This window comes from Mesoplodon mirus, assembly GCF_964341445.2.
Source record: "Mesoplodon mirus genome assembly, chromosome: 5".
NCBI lineage: Eukaryota > Metazoa > Chordata > Mammalia > Artiodactyla > Ziphiidae > Mesoplodon > Mesoplodon mirus.
The window spans coordinates 152,392,688-152,407,197 of NC_138980.1; the positions used below are offsets into that span (position 1 = coordinate 152,392,688).

The window sequence follows — 14,510 nt, forward strand, 5'->3', positions numbered from 1 at the left end:
TGCATCACATTGATTGATTTGCGTATATGGAAGAATCCTTGCATTCCTGGAATAAACCCCACTTGACCATGGAGTATGATCCTTTTAATGTGCTGTTGGATTCTGTTTGCTAGTATTTTGTTGAGGATTTTTGCATCTACATTCATCAGTGATATTGGCCTGTAGTTTTCTTTCTTTGTGACATTCTTGTCTGGTTTTGGTATCAAGGTGACGGTGGCCTCGTAGAATGAGTTTGGGAGTGATCCTCCCTCTGCTATATTTTGGAAGAGTTTGAGAAGCATAGGTGTTAGCTCTTCTCTAAATGTTTGATAGAATTCTCCTGTGAAGCCATCTGGTCCTGAGCTTTTGTTTGTTGGAAGATTTTTAATCACAGTTTCAATTTCAGTGCTTGTGATTGGTCTGTTCATATTTTCTATTTCTTCCTGATTCAGTCTTGGCAGGTTGTGTATTTCTAAGAATTTGTCCGTTTCTTCCAGGTTGTCCATTTTATTGGCATAGAGTTGATTGTAGTAATCTCTCACGATCTTTTGTATTTCTGCAGTGTCAGTTGTTACTTCTCCTTTTTCATTTCTAATTCTATTGAATTAAGTCTTCTCCCTTTTTTTTCTTGATGAGTCTGGCTAATGGTTTATCAATTTTGTTTATCTTCTCAAAGAACCAGCTTTTAGTTTTATTGATCTTTGCTATCCTTTCTTTCATTTCTTTTTCATTTATTTCTGATCTGATTTTTATGATTTCTTTCCTTCTGCTAACTTTGGGGTGTTTTTGTTCTTCTTTCTCCAATTGCTTTAGGTGCAAGGTTAGGTTGTTTATTCGAGATGTTTCCTATTTCTTAAGGTAGGATTGTATTGCTATAAACTTCCCTCTTAGAACTGCTTTTGCTGCATCCCATAGGTTTTGGGTTGTTGTGTTTCCATTGTCATTTGTTTCTACGTATTTTTTTATTTCCTCTTTGATTTCTTCAGTGATCACTTCGTTATTAAGTAGTGTATTCTTTAGCCTCCATATGTTTGTATTTTTTACAGATCTTTTCCTGTAATTGATATCTAGTCTCATAGTGTTGTGGTTGGAAAAGATACTTTATACAATTTCAATTTTCTTAAATTTACCAAGACTTGATTTGTGACCCAAGATATGATCTATCCTGGAGAATGTTCCATGAGCACTTGAGAAAAATGTGTATTCTGTTGTTTTTGGATGGAATGCCCTATAAATATCAATTAAGTCCATCTTGTTTAATGTATCATTTAAAGCTTGTGTTTCCTTATTTATTTTCATTTTGGATGATCTGTCCATTGGTGAAAGTGGGGTGTTAAAGTCCCCTGCTATGAATGTGTAACTGTCAATTTCCCAATTTATGGCTGCTAGTACTTGCCTTATGTATTGAGGTGCTCCTATATTGGGTGCATAAATATTTACAACTGTTATATCTTCTTCTTGGATAGGTCCCTTGATCATTATGTAGTGTCCTTCTTTGTTTCTTCTAGTAGTCTTTATTTTAACATGTATTTTGTCTGATATGAGAATTGCTACTCCAGCTTTCTTTTGATTTCCATTTGCATGGAATATCTTTTTCCATCCCCTTACTTTCAGTCTGTATGTGTCTCTAGATCTGAAGTGGGTCTCTTGTAGACAGCATATATATGGGTCCTGTTTTTGTATCCATTCAGCCAATCTGTGTCTTTTGGTGGGAGCATTTAATCCATTTACATTTAAGGTAATTATCGATATGTATGTTCCTATTCCCATTTTCTTAATTGTTTTGGTTTCGTTATTATAGGTCTTTTACTTCTGTTGTGTTTCTTGCCTAGAGAAGTTCCTTTAGCATTTGATGTAAGGCTGGTTTCGTGGTGCTGAACTCTCTCAGCTTTTGCTTGTTTGTAAACGTTTTAACTTCTCCATCAAATCTGAATGAGATCCTTGCTGGGTAGAGTAATCTTGGTTGCAGGTTTTTCTCCTTCATCACTTTAATTATGTCCTGCCACTCCCTTCTGGCTTGTAGAGTTTCTGCTGAGAGATCAGCTGTTATCCTGATGGGGATTCCCTTGTGTGTTATTTGTTGTTTTTGCCTTGCTGATTTTAATATGATTTGTGTTTAATTTTTGACAGTTTGATTAATATGTGTCTTGGCGTATTTCTCCTTGGATTTATCCTGTATGGGACTCTCTGTGCCTCCTGGACTTGATTAACTATTTCCTTTCCCATATTTGGGAAGTTCTCAACTATAATCTCTTCAAATATTTTCTCAGTCCCTTTCTTTTTCTCTTCTTCTTCTGGAACCCCTATAATTAGAATGTTGGTGCGTTTAATGTTGTCCCAGAGGTCTCTGAGACTGTCCTCTGTTCTTTTCATTCTTTTTTCTTTCTTCTGCTCTGAAGTAGTTATTTCCACTATTTTATCTTCCACCTCACTTATCCGTTCTTCTGCCTCAGTTATTCTGCTATTGATCCCATCTAGAGTATTTTTAATTTCATTTATTGTGTTGTTCATCATTGCTTGTTTCATCTTTAGTTCTTCTAGGTCCTTGTTAACTGTTTCTTGCATTTTGTCTATTCTATTTCCAAGATTTTAGATCACCTTTACTATCATTATTCTGAATTGTTTTTCAGGTAGACTGCCTATTTCCTCTTCATTTTTTAGGTCTGGTGGGTTTTTATCTTGCTCCTTCTCCTGCTGTGTGTTTTTCTGTCTTCTCATTTTGCTTATCTTACTGTGTCTGGGGTCTTCTTTTTGCAGGCTGCAGGTTCGTAGTTCCCATTGTTTTTGGTGTCTGTCCCCAGTGGCTAAGGTTGGTTCAGTGGGTTGTGTAGGCTTCCTGGTGGAGGGGACTACTGCCTGTGTTCTGGTGGATGAGGCTGGATATTGTCTTTCTGGTGGGCAGGTCCACATCTGGTGGTGTGTTTTGGGGTGCCTGTGGACTTTTTATGCTTTTAGGCAGCCTCTCTGCTAATGGGTGGTGTTGTGTTCCTGTCTTGCTAGTTGTTTGGCATAGGGTGTCCAGCACTGTAGCTTGCTGGTCGTTGAGTGAAGCTGGGTGCTGGTGTTGAGATGGAGATCTCTGGGAGATTTTCGCTGTTTGATATTATGTGGAGCTGGGAGGTCTCTTGTGGACCAGTGTCCTGAAGTTGGCTCTCCCACTTCAGAGGCACAGCACTGACTCCTGGCTGCAGCACCAAGAACCTTTCATCCACACGGCTCTCCTCAATTTGGGATGATTCATTGTCTATTCATGTATTCCACAGATGCAGGTACATCAAGTTGATTGTGGAGCTTTAATCCGCTGCTTCTGAGGCTTCTGGGAGAGATTTCCCTTTCTCTTCTTTGTTCTCACAGCTCCCGGGTCTCAGCTTTGGATTTGGCCCCGCCTCTGCGTGTAGGTCGCCAGAGGGCATCTGTTCTTCGCTCAGACAGGACAGGGTTAAAGGAGCAGCCACTTCGGGCACTCTGGCTCACTCAGGCCAGGGTGGGGAGGGAGGGGCATGGAGTGCGGGGCGAGCCTGCAGCGGCAGAGGCCGGCGTGACGTTGCACCAGCCCAAGGTGCGCCGTGTGTTCTCCTGCGTAAGCCGTCCCTGGATCCCGGGACCCCGGCAGTGACGGGCTGCATAGGCTCCCTGGAAGGGGGGCATGGACAGTGACCTGCGCTCACACATAGGCCTCTTGGAGGTGGCAGCAGCAGCCCCAGCGTCCCACGCCCGTCTCTGGCGTCCGCGCTTTCAGCCACCGCTCACGCCCGTCTCTGGAGTTCCTTTAAGCAGTGCTCTTAATCCCCTCTCCTCAAGCACCAGGAAACAAAGAGGGAAGAAAAAGTCTCTTGCATCTTCGGCAGGTCCAGACTTTTCCCCGGACTCCCTCCCGGCCAGCCGTGGCGCACTAGCCCCCTTCAGGCTGTGTTCACGCAGCCAACCCCAGTCCTCTCCCTGCGATCCGACCGAAGCCCGAGCCTCAGCTCCCAGCCCCGCCCGCCCCGGCGGGTGAGCAGACAAGCCTCTTGGGCTGCTGAGTGCAGGTCGGCACCGATCCTGTGTGCGGGAATCTCTCCTCTTTGCCCCCCACACCCGTGTTGCTGCTCTGTCTTACGTGGCTCCGAAGCTTCCCCCCTCCGCCACCCGCAGCCTCCGCCCACGAAGGGGCTTCCTAGTGTGTGGAAACCTTTCCTCCTTCACAGCTCCCTCCCACTGGTGCAGGTCCCGTCCCTATCCTTTTGTCTCTGTTTATTCCTTTTTCTTTTGCCCTACCCAGGTACATGGGGAGTTTCTTGCCTTTTGGGAGGTCTGAGGTCTTCTGCCAGCATTCAGTAGGTGTTCTGTAGGAGTTGTTCCATGTGTAGCTGTATTTCTGGTGTATCCGTTCGGAGGAAGGTGATCTCCGCGTCTTACTCTTCCGCCATCTTCCCCGGAAGTCCCCCCAAGAGTTTTTTTAAATGGAGTCCAAGAGTTTTTTTAGAGTCCATTAGTTTAGCCATCTGCGTGGCTACTGAAGCTCTGTCAGACCAGGTCCCAAAGCGTTAGGAAGGCTTTCTGAATCTCTGTTTCACTGAGTGAAAAAAAATGTTAATTTCTGCTTTACAGAAAGTGCAGAGGGGTGTTTCTTAGAGCAGATGAGATGCCAAATAAAAAATATTGAGTGTGATGAATTTCTGCAAAGTGAGTCTTCACATACTTTGGGCTCCTGTAACAATTGAAAGAAACTGAGTTACAAAAAATCGGTGCTGTTGGTTCATGACCTCAGGGAATTCGCCTAGTGAAATTCTAAACTTGCCCCTTTACACAAAGGTCAAGGTGAGGTAGACCCATTCAGATTGGTAGATGGCAGTGTTAATAGGCAGGGAATTCACATAGAAGGCTTGTCTCAGGCGGCAGCAAGATAAATACATCTCCTCTCCTGCCTGCCAGAATCTTAAAAGTCTACATAGAAGACTTAATGGGGTTCAGTCCAGTGTACAGACCACATGATCTCAACAACACACTGCTCTCTCAAGGCTACATCCTTGAAAATGGCTCCTGGTACAGGAACAGTTGTCAGAACATACATTCCAAGGACAGGGGAGGGGATAAAGAGGCTCTAATTGCCTGGGGTTGGAGGGTCAACTGGAGGTGATGTCCTCTAAATGACATCCTCAAACAGGTGCCCACATAAAATTCATTTATTTTGTGCACCATTCTAATTTCTTGAATATATTCCTCTTTCTAGAGACTAGTTACCGTAGCACCTGTAAATCTGTGATCATACCCTTAGGATTCTGTACTAGGTTGAATAGTGTCCTCTAAAAATTCATGTCCACCCAGAACTTCAGAATATGACCCTATTTGGAAATACCATTTTTGCAGATTTAATCAAGTTAAGATGAGGTCAGACTGGATTAACCCAATGACTGCTATCCTTATAGGAAGAGGGAAATTTGGACACAGATACCCAGGAGGAATGCCATGTGACTACTGAGGCAGAGATTGGAGTTATTCTGCATCAAGCCAAGGAATGTCAAGGATTGCTGGCCACCAGCAGAGCCCAGAAGAAAGGTACAGGGAAGCATGGTTTTAAACACAGTTTCATATGTTGTCAGAACAAAGAACATTAAACATGTCAGGGATACATTCCTTCAAGGTTTCAAAAAGCCCATATCAGCACGTACACAGGAAGTTAGTATGGCCTTGGCATCTGGGGAGGGAGTCTTGTCATTGAAGGAGTACCAGCATTGGCCTCCCAGGAAGGAAGGCATTTAATCTTTATTTTTAACATGGACATTCTTTACTTCTGGTCAGTGCTCCCTTTTCCTTCATAATTAAAGCAGATGTATAATGTATGTTTGATACGCCACAAACAGGCTGTTTTAATTAGAATAAAATTCAAGTTAACTCATGCATAAGCCAGAGTGACTTCCTCATACCTCAATATGTGAAAATTTCCTTTATCATTTCCCTGTCCCCTTCTTGTTCTCCATGTGTCCCCTAGATGTTGGCGTGTCCCAGGGCCCCATCCACGGCACTCTCCTCTGAATCCGCACAGTCTCCCTAACGATCACGTCCATGGTCCTGATTTCCATTGTCACTTGTGCTCTGATGACCCTTGAATCTTCCTCTCCACTGCAATTATTACATCTGAACTCTAGACCAACTTATTTGTACTTCAAAATCAATATGTCCAGGTTCAAACACTTCACATTTCCCCCTTTGATTCTCTTGTATTAAGTGAATGGCCAACACTTTAATTCAGGTACCAAATCAAAAAACCTGGGAATGACCCTTCATCCATCCTCCCTCATCTGCCATCTTCCACCAGAAAGTCTCATATATGTAACTATGACAGGGGAGGCATGAATGGAATGTAGCCCTACCCTATGAAATTTCTCAGGGGAAATATAGTTCTATAAATGTTAGTAACTTATATCCATATGGCTATGGATATAGATATAGGTATATGAAATCAGCTATGTAAATTGTGAAATATAATTATTATTCTATTTGTTCAACTGCTACAAATATCTGTAATTACATGTTTGGCAGTATTTGGTAACCAAACTGATACAACTTGAGGGAACTGGGAGTTTTCTGAAGAAAGTGGCTTCATCAAGTGAGTACTAGATGATGATTTACAATTACCCTCATGGATAAGAATTCTCTATTTTGGGGGGCATGTTATCACATTTGACATAGTAAAGATTCACTTTTAGGTCTTAAAGCACGCTGCTGTGTTTATGATCATATTGGTGATACTGGCATTATTTCTAAGAAAACTTAATGGAAATTAAAATGTTATTTTGTAAATGTATTCTTGTATTGTGAAAAACTAAACAGGCCTTTTGAAAAGTTTCTAATCTAAAGTATATCATAAAGCTTGGTTAGTTAAGAGATAGCTATTATTTCCAAATATATATATATATATATATATATATATATATCCAAAAGCAAGTAAAACAAGGGAGCTGGCAATGACAAAGCAAGATGTTGTGTGTTAGGGGGCCATGTGGAGCTTTCATATTTTGTAATTTCAGAGGATGCCCTATAAGTACCTGAGTATTTGATTCAATTCTCAATACTTGAGAATTGCTTTCCTTCAATGTCTGTTAAGTGAATTTAAGTGAGGGATAACATCATCCTTAATAGTTCTAAAGGAGTTTCTTGCTTGAACTAAATCTTACTGGAAGATTGGGTGATGAATTGATTGATTCTACATATTCCACCCTCTCCTGGATATTGCAGTTATGTTCACACCTTATTCCAGAATCATCAGAAACCAGACAGTGGGGAGAACTTTTTTGGATCTTTATCTTTTTTTTGCTCCATGGGCTTTAGAGATAATGTTGAATATGTGTTTGCTTAGATAGCTGCTTTTATTCTCTTGACCTATGCTTATGGGGATTAATAAAAATGAGTGCAATAGTTAATGCTACAGGATAGAACATTAATCCAGTTAGGAAGGAAGTACTTTGGGGGAGAGTTAAGTGGGAACTTTGAGAACTTTTGAAAACGATTTGCTAAGCTTGACCTAAAATAAGTCTATAGTCATGTTTATATTTAAACAACATCTCTTATAGACAGCATGTAGTTGGGACATTTTTAAAAGTACATTCTCTGCATTTTAATTTGATAGGGAGTGTTTAGCACACTTACATTTAAGGTAATTATTGATATGGTTGGGTTTAACCTACCACTTTACTATACGTTTTCTGTTTTGTTCCCTCTGCTTTTTGTTCTTCTGTTTCTCCTTTGCTGCCTTCTTTTACATTAAATGACTTTTAAAATAATTTTATTTTAAATTTACCTTTTGGGTTTTTGTTATTCCTCTTGACAGGATTTTTTGGTATGTGCCCTAATGGATTACAATATACATCCTTAATTTTTACTGTTTGGTTGAGATAATATTGTACCATTTCACTTACCATTTAACCATGCCTCCTGTCCTTTACATTACAGTAGTAAAATGTATTGCATTTATGACAAGATAAAACTGGCATGTGATATGTATTTTAAAGAAATTAAGAGGAAAAATTGTCTTTTATATTTACCCACATATTTACCATTACCCCAATGTTCTTCAGTCCTCCCAGAGATCTAAGTTTTCATCTTATCTCATTTCCCTAAGCCTGAAGAACTTCCTTTAGCATTTTTTTAGTGCAGGTATACTGGAGATACGTTCTCTTAGTTGTTGTTTTTGTTTGTTTTTGTCTTTTTTTTTAATGTTTTTACTTCATTTCATCCTTGAGGGATATTTTTGTTGGGTATAGGATTCTCAGTTGACAGCTTTTTCCTTTCAACACTTTTAAAATGTTGTTTCGTGGTTATCTGGCCTCCATTGTGTCTGATGAGAAATGATCAATTATTCAAATCATTGTTTCCCTGTATATATAATGTGTCATTTTTCTCTGTTTGCTGTCAAAAGTTTTCTTTCCCTTTGGTTGTCAATAATTTGACAATGATGTGCCTAGAGATTTTTAAATTATTATTATCATTATTCATCAGGTTTGACATTTGTTGAGCTTCTTGAATTTGCAAATTTATGTCTTTTAACAAATTTGAGAAATTTTCAGGTAGTATTTCTTCAATTTTTTATTTTTCTGTTCCATTACCTTTCTCATCTCTCCCTAAGAATCCAATTATTCATATGTTAGGCCCCTTCATATAGTCCCAAATACCCACATGGCTTTATTAATTGTTTTCAATTTTTTCTTTGTGTTTTTCAGACTGGATAACTTCTATCAAACTGTATTTAAGTTTACTGACTCCTATCCTATAATCTTAATTTCACTATCAAATTCATCTTCTAAATAGATAGATAGTGTAAATTTCAGTTCTCAAATTTTTCTTTTTTATATACATTTTCTATTTCTTTACTGATATTTACTATCATTTAGATCATGATGGGCATATTTTCCTTTACCTCACTAAGCATAGTTCTAATTGCTGCTTTTAAAGCGTTCCTCATTCATACCAACATTTAGACACCTTAGTGCCTGTCTTTATTGATTGTTTCTCTTATGGGAATGGACCACATTTTCCTGGTTTGTTTATTTATTCATTTTTGGATTGCCAAGTAATTTTGGACTGCAACCTAGATGTTGTAAATATTATGTTATGAAAACTGGATTCTGTTACATTCCTCCAAGGTATTGATTTTCTTTTTAAATGGGCAGTAAATGTGGTGAGACTCAAGCTCCAAACATGATATTGATCGCAGTAGTAGAAGCTCAAATCTGAGTTCAGTTGTTTTTTTGGCTTTAGCTGGGCTCCTTTGAGTCTGCCTTGCACAATCATGATTCAGAGATTATCCGTGATGTAAGTTTAAACACAGAATATAAGCTTCTTCCTCTCTAGCTATCTCTTTTCTGCCATTTCCCACCTCATTTTCCAAAGGATGTGGTTGCCTCAAACTCTGACCTCTGGTGCTTCAGGCCAGAAATGTTGTAGACTTTCTAACAGAGCTCTAGTTACCCCCATGCTGCACAGACTTGTGTGGTCTCAGGCTAAGGGCCATAAAATGTGGGAAACTCCCTCCCTACTCTTTCCCTGCTTTGAAATGTTAACTCCCTTCCAGAATCTTCCTGTTTTTGTCAATTCTCCACTGCTTTTAAGTGCTTCTTATTTTTTTTCCTAATGTTTTATATTGTCATATGTAGGAGGGGCAGTTTAATAGGAGCCACTCAGCTCTGACTGGAAGGGCACTCCCTACAGTTATATTTTGAAGTGCTAAGTGATGAGGTTATTGGGAGAAAATGGTAGGAGCTCTTTTTTTTTTTCCCCCATTTGCTAGGTTTTCTCTCCAATAAAATATTCTTCTGAAACAATCCAATTTTTTCAAAAGATTGAAATATATTTGCCTTAGACTTCAATCTGGAAATTGATGAAAGCCTACTGGAATCATGTAAGGTTAATCTATTATCTTAAACATCACTTTAGGATAAAAATTTATGAGTATTAATAACATTATACTACTAAGGAAAGAATTGTAGGAACAAGAAAAGGATGGGTCAAACTTGTCCTTGACTTTCCTGTGAACTTTGTTCAAAGGCCAAAAACGAAATTTATTTGAGGGAGTTACGGTAAGCTATATCTTTATCTAGTGATTCCATTTGTGTTTAAATTAATTTTACCTAGACCGAAATGAAAACTTCCTAAAGGCACTCACTTCTATACACTTCTATATTCGATCTTGTCAGCTTATTAAATGTAGCCTCTTTCATTTAATTCTAACACAACAGCAACTATTTTGTCCATTATCAAATATTATCAGATGATGCGTAGTCACCGTGGAATAATGCCCAGGTAATTTCCACATTCCAAGGGCATTTTGTGGGAAACAGGCCAGGGAGAAATGTTCATTCAAATTCAACACAAAATAATCAAGCTAAACTAAAATAAGATGAAAAACTCAAGAAGGAGAGAACTGTTATTAAATTAATGTTAGTAGATTCTGTAGCAAAAATAATCATAAAAACTTGTTTTCCTAGAAATAATTGGAAAATGATGCCTAAAGATGAAGGTATAAATGTTTTGGAAAAGAATGACAATAGACAATTTCTTTTGAAAATTCCCCTTCTTTTTAGAAAGAAAAAAAATAATAAAGAATATTCACTTACCTGGAAATTTAGGCTTACAAACATTCACAGTTGCAAAATTATAACACACACACACACACACACACACACACACACATACAGACTCTCTTTAGAAAAACATTGTGGGGGAGATGGTAGGAAAAATATTGTTTGTAATAGCAAAAGCTAGTAACAAACTAAAATCATCCAATAGAATACTGAAAACTATGATTCATCCTTTCAAAAGAAAGAAGGAAGATTATGTGCTTTATGTGCTGCTATGGAAATACATCCAAGATATATAATTAAATGAAAAACGTAAGAGTCAGAAATGTGTATTTGGTACGTCCATGTATCTGTTTAATTTGTTGATGTTTATGACATATATGCATGAGCCTGTTTTGAGGAGGATTACAAGAAATTGGTGACTGTGGATGTTCTTGAGGAGAAGGGCTAAAAATGGGGGGTAATGTGTAAGGGAGGCTTGTACTTTTCATTTTAGCTTTGTCTTACAGATTAGTTTTTTTAATCACATGTTTTTATCTTTTAAAGAAATACCTTTAAAACTCAAAGAATACAAGGAACCTCATTTGTTACTTTGGTTGCTATGCTCAAGTTATAATCAATTATAACCTCTTTATGGATATGAAAGAAACAAAATTAATTGCCTCTGGGGAAGACAACTGAGGGATGGAGGGGAGAATTTTTTGTTTTGGTTTGTTTTTTATTTTATTTTTGGCTGTGCTGGGTCTTCATTGCTGCATGTGGGCTTTCTCTAGTCGTGGTGAGCGGGGGCTACTCTTCATTGCAGTGCACGGACTTCTCATTGCAGTGGCTTCTTTTGTTGTGGAGCATGGGCTCTAGGCTTGCGGGCTCAGTAATTGTGGCACGTGGGCTCAATAGTTGTGGCACATGGGCTTAGTTGCTCTGCGGCATGTGGGATCTTCCTGGACCAGGGCCCGAGCCAGTGTCCCCTGTGTTGGCAGGCAGATTCTTAACCACTGAACCACCAGGGAAGTTCCTAGAGGGGAGAGTTTTAACTCTACCCTTTGGTATCTTTTGAATTTTTATCCATATAAATATATTACTTAGTAAAACATTAAAATTTTAAAAAACATGATGAATAACAACGAAAAAAGGAGACATTGATCTGAAGTGTTGTATGCATGAGTCCAGCATGTCAACCAGTGGGCTTCATCCAGTGTGAACAGACAGACCTAGGCTCCATGTAATCTGAGTTACAATGCAGGTTGTGTAGCACTTGTCTGAGAATGTGGGCTCCTAGCAGCTGTTTTAGACATTGGCTTCATAGAACTGGGGGAACTAGAGCCCCTAACCCTCAGGGGGCTGGGTTGGGGCACAGACCCTCCCATGGGAAAGAGGAAGCCCTGTTCCAGGAAGTCCATGGCCAAACAGCCTCAACTTCAGGAGTCATCCTCCAGATAATGCTGCTTATGTCTTTCCAAATATTCTTATTTTTTTTAAAAGAACAGTTCTCTGTAGAAAACTATAAAATTATGGGAAAATATAAAGAAGAAAATAAGCACTATCTGCTTATTTAAACTTTTTTTTTTTTTTTTTTTTTTTTTGCGGTATGCGGGCCTCTCACTGTTGTGGCCCCTCCCGTTGCGGAGCACAGACTCCGGACGCGCAGGCTCAGCGGCCATGGCTCACAGGCCCAGCTGCTCCATGGCATGTGGGATTCTCCTGGACCGGGGCACGAACCCGTGTCCCCTGCATCGGCAGGCAGACTCTCAACCACTGCGCCACCAGGGAAGCCCTCTGCTTATTTAAAAGAGGAAAAAAAACCCCAATACTATACTTCTTACTTGTTTTAGCAACATAATTGACAATAACCAAATTGTTGCTGTTTCCTTACAATAATGGAAAGTTGGAAGCAACTTGTGGGTCTTCCATTCACTTATTTACTTAACGCATCCCTGGGCTCTGTGCAGCAACACACTGAGGTTTGTTTTTCACTCAGGTCATAGTCCAATGCCAATTGGATTATCTTTTCTCTTCTAAGTGGTGAGTCTAGGATGGAGGCTTCTTCCATGTTACAGCCTCGCTTCTGGAACATGTGGCTTCCAGAAATTGTTAAAATTCTTCAGTGATCACATTTTTTTTTTGAAAAGAAGTACATATAATATGAAAAACTTTTTTTAAGTGAAAAAGAAATCCTTAGATCATCTGAAACTAGAGTTGACACAATTACTTTATAAGTTGCTACAGACTATGAAGTTAGGCTAATAAGTTTGTTTGTTTAAATCAACACAGGGCAGCTCCCTGCTTCAGTGCTTATTTTTCCTTTGGCATAGATGCTAGCCAAATTCCCTGTTTTACACATTAATTGTGGCCAGAATCACGTATTCGATTTATTCCTTTGGGAAGAAGCCAAGTCTGAAACCTATCTTTGTCAATTGCAACACTTATTGAGTAGCATATATTTTGCTTAACAGAGCAAGTAAGCAAACCAGGTGTGGCCTTCCAGGAGGTTTTCATCTACAGCAGACAGTACTAGCATATCCACAGGCTCAGTCACAAAACGAGGAGGAGAGAGCACTTGCACACAGCAAACACTGTCCTTGTAAGAAGGACAAAGTGTGTTTGGAAGAGAATGAGGACAGGGCTAATGTGGCAGCGTATTCCAGTAGGACAGAGCTAGATGGAAACCATATTTCCTTTGTACAGGGAGACTTTGTGGATTAAAAAATACATATCATTTTTAATATCCATGTAGGGCAAAGAATATTGACAGGATAGGAACAGACAAAATAGAGATACTCGTTAAAAACAAGAAAATGTGCTCCATATGTATTTTAAATCCATCATGTTAGAAAAATTTACAAGATTGATCATGCCCAATGTTAATGAGGGTGTAGATCAACAGTTAATTTTCAAATACTGTTGCTAGGAGTATAAATTAGCCTTTGTATTATCAAAATTTTTAAATCATTTATTTATTTATTTTTGGGCTGTATTGGGCCTTCGTTGCTGTGCGCGGGCTTTCTCTAGTTGCGGCGAGCTGGGGCTACTCTTTGTTGTGGCGCGCAGGCTTCTCATTGCGGTGGCTTCTCTTGTTGAGGAGCACCGGCTCTAGGCGCAAGGGCTTCAGTAGTTGTGGCGTGCGGGCTTCAGTAGTTGCAGCTCGTGAGCCCTAGAGCGCAGGCTCAGTACTTGTGGCGCACAGACTTAGCTGCTCTGTGACATGTGGCATCTTTCTGGACCAGGGATCAAACCCGTGTCCCCTGGATTGGCAGGCGGATTCTTTTCCACCGCAACACCAGGGAAGCCCTCAAAATTTTAAATGTATGTTTCCTTTGATGGAGAAACTGAACGTCTAAGGGTAACTCACTTGACAGAAATAATGTAGGTGGATGCCCAAGGCCTCTGCTGTCCTGCTGTCCACCTTCATACCCTAACCTGTGAGGTAAAACTGTCCTCAATCCCTTGGCAGGCCTGGTAAGGTCCAAAGCAGCTCAGCAAACCTGTCAGTTCACAGCAGGACAGACTGCAGAGAAAGAGACCCTAAAGTACCCTCTAGTGGCTGCTTTTTAGAGAACAGGCTCTTTAAGAAATGCTTCAAGCTTTCGTTCCAAGGCACCAAAAGACAAATCTGACGTTGCAGGGCATTGATACTTGGCCTCCCACGCCCCCTACCTCCAGGTTCCGGTACTGGCCAGGAACAGCCCTTTGGCTTGGCTTTGCCTGAAATGAGTTCTGGGTGTTCCCCGGGTGCTGCAACTCCAAATTCCCTGGTAAAGCAATTCCCTGGAGCAACTTAGGTTTCCGATTGCTTCCTTGAAAATATGCAAATTAACTTGACCTTGAGTTATGCAAGAGTGAGCAAGTAAGGAAAGGATCCCACAGGCTGGAAAGAATGAGAGGCCCCAGAGAGCAGCACTGATATTTGCGGAGCGCTTATTTGGTGCCAGGCATCAGGGCTGCCTCAGGTGCTGGTGTAACGTGCTGGGCCACCCA

At 40.0% G+C, this 14,510-nt stretch overlaps 1 long non-coding RNA gene across 1 annotated transcript in view; it reads left to right on the forward strand.

Annotated features, from left to right (window-relative positions):
* Positions 1–5,391: 5,391 nt before the first annotated feature.
* LOC309805543 overlaps positions 5,392–14,510 on the forward strand; it is a 116,194-nt gene continuing 107,075 nt past the window's right edge. Inside the window, exon 1 of the long non-coding RNA XR_014294258.1 lies at positions 5,392–5,517. This is a non-coding gene — a long non-coding RNA (uncharacterized lncRNA). The remainder of the gene's footprint in view (positions 5,518–14,510) is intronic.